Source organism: Vanessa tameamea, chromosome 31 (genome assembly GCF_037043105.1).
Source record: "Vanessa tameamea isolate UH-Manoa-2023 chromosome 31, ilVanTame1 primary haplotype, whole genome shotgun sequence".
Taxonomy (NCBI): domain Eukaryota; kingdom Metazoa; phylum Arthropoda; class Insecta; order Lepidoptera; family Nymphalidae; genus Vanessa; species Vanessa tameamea.
The window spans coordinates 92501-95000 of NC_087339.1; the positions used below are offsets into that span (position 1 = coordinate 92501).

Genomic DNA, 2500 nt, shown 5'->3' on the forward strand with positions numbered 1-2500 from the left:
CCGTCATATGTTCGAGTCGAACGTCAAAGTCTTTTACTTCGGTTAAGACGTAAAGAGACGAGACATTAAACGTTCGAACAGTGTGGTTTATATTTTTATACAGCCGGCCCTCAGACAGGAGTGGTCCTGGATGTTTCTCCACGGACCGCAATGTGCGTTCGAAATGTCGATGTTCAAATGTGTCCTGCAGTTCACACTATGACGCGCAGTTAACTGCGTTCTTCATCGACCCGCGAGCCAAGTGATCCACCGTCCAGGGTAATGGTTTTGTTAATTTTTTTGTTGTATAATTTCTACGATCACTCGAACGATTCTATACGCCAGAGTGATATTAGTTAGTTTTTTATTTTTATTTTTTTTTTTTTTTTTGTTTTTTTCTCTTCTTTTTAGTATATAGAGAAAAATTCAAAAATTAAAAAAAAATAAATAAAATAAAATAAAAAAAAAAAAAAAAAGTACAAAACAAAAAAAAAAAAATATACATTTTATTTGAAGATGACGTATGTGCGTTGACACATCGTACTTTCCTCGAAATCGACATCGAAAAATATCAGTATAGGACGCGTTACACGACTCTCCGACTCGAGAACGAGAGAATCGCGTCCTCGCATCGAAACGACACATTCCGAACGTCGATTTTTGTGTTTTAGAATTTTATTATCGTTCATCATCGCACTCATTCGAGATAGATAATTTACGTTAATGATCCTTCCGCAGGTTCCCCTACGGAAACCTTGTTACGACTTTTACTTCCTCTAAATGATCAAGTTTGGTCAACTTCCCAGCAACGCCGACGGCCGTGAAGCCACCGCGTGTCGGTCCGAAGACCTCACTAAATCATTCAATCGGTAGTAGCGACGGGCGGTGTGTACAAAGGGCAGGGACGTAATCAACGCGAGCTTATGACTCGCGCTTACTAGGAATTCCTCGTTTATGGGGGATAATTGCAAACCCCAATCCCCAGCACGAAGGAGTTTCAACGGGTTGCCCGGGCCTCTAGGCCAGGGAGAACATGCTGATTCCTTCAGTGTAGCGCGCGTGCGGCCCAGGACATCTAAGGGCATCACAGACCTGTTATTGCTCAATCTCGTGCGGCTCGAAGCCGCCGGTCCCTCTAAGAAGAATTTTAATACGCCGCCAGTGAGTTGCTCGACCGAAATCGAGCACACCTAAATGACGACGCCTATTTAGCAGGCTAGAGTCTCGTTCGTTACCGGAATTAACCAGACAAATCGCTCCACCAACTAAGAACGGCCATGCACCACCACCCACCGAATCAAGAAAGAGCTATTAATCTGTCAATCCTTCCGGTGTCCGGGCCTGGTGAGATTTCCCGTGTTGAGTCAAATTAAGCCGCAGGCTCCACTCCTGGTGGTGCCCTTCCGTCAATTCCTTTAAGTTTCAGCTTTGCAACCATACTCCCCCCGGAGTCCAAAATCTTTGGTTTCCCGGAAGCTGCCCGCCGAGCCATTGTAGTAACGTCGGCGGATCGCTAGATGACATATTTACGGTTAGAACTAGGGCGGTATCTAATCGCCTTCGAACCTCTAACTTTCGTTCTTGATTGATGAAAACACCTTTGGCAAATGCTTTCGCTGATGTTCGTCTTGCGACGATCCAAGAATTTCACCTCTAACGTCGCAATACGAATGCCCCCAGTTATCCCTATTAATCATTACCTCGGAGTTCTGAAAACCAACAAAATAGAACCGAGATCATATTCTATTATTCCATGCACGAAATATTCAAGCGGCATTTTGAGCCCGCTTTGAGCACTCTAATTTGTTCAAAGTAAAATTGTCGGCCCATCTCGACACTCACTGAAGAGCACCGCGATAGGATTTTGATATTGAACCGGCGTTTTACCGCCGGCTCACCGACGATATGCTCCGCAGACGTGTCAGTATCACCGCGGATGCGGTGCACCGACAGCGCGGCGCACAAATGCAACTACGAGCTTTTTAACCGCAACAATTTTAGTATACGCTATTGGAGCTGGAATTACCGCGGCTGCTGGCACCAGACTTGCCCTCCAATTGTTCCTCGTTAAAATATTTAAAGTGTACTCATTCCGATTACGAGGCCTCGAAAGAGTCCCGTATCGTTATTTTTCGTCACTACCTCCCCGTGCCGGGAGTGGGTAATTTGCGCGCCTGCTGCCTTCCTTGGATGTGGTAGCCGTTTCTCAGGCTCCCTCTCCGGAATCGAACCCTGATTCCCCGTTACCCGTGACAACCATGGTAGTCGCAGAAACTACCATCGAAAGTTGATAAGGCAGACATTTGAAAGATGCGTCGCCGGTACTGGACCATGCGATCGGCAAAAGTTATCCAGATTCATCAAAATTAACGACTTCGGACGAGACGCCCTCCGTCGATTGGTTTTGATCTAATAAAAGCACTCATCCCATCACTGGTCAGAGTTCTGATTGCATGTATTAGCTCTAGAATTACCACAGTTATCCAAGTAACTGAGTAAGATCTAAGGAACCAAAACTGAT

General features: G+C 45.5%; 2 non-coding genes across 2 annotated transcripts in view; both read right to left on the reverse strand.

Moving 5' to 3' along the window:
* Positions 1 to 104: 104 nt before the first annotated feature.
* Positions 105 to 261, reverse strand: LOC135194541 (5.8S ribosomal RNA). Its single transcript, XR_010309815.1, has one exon. It is a non-coding gene; the product is annotated as a 5.8S ribosomal RNA (ribosomal RNA).
* A 439-nt stretch (positions 262 to 700) lies between these two features.
* Positions 701 to 2500, reverse strand: part of LOC135194555 (small subunit ribosomal RNA) — a 1903-nt gene continuing 103 nt past the window's right edge. Inside the window, exon 1 of the ribosomal RNA XR_010309829.1 lies at positions 701 to 2500. This exon is cut by the window's right edge and continues 103 nt beyond it. This is a non-coding gene — a ribosomal RNA (small subunit ribosomal RNA).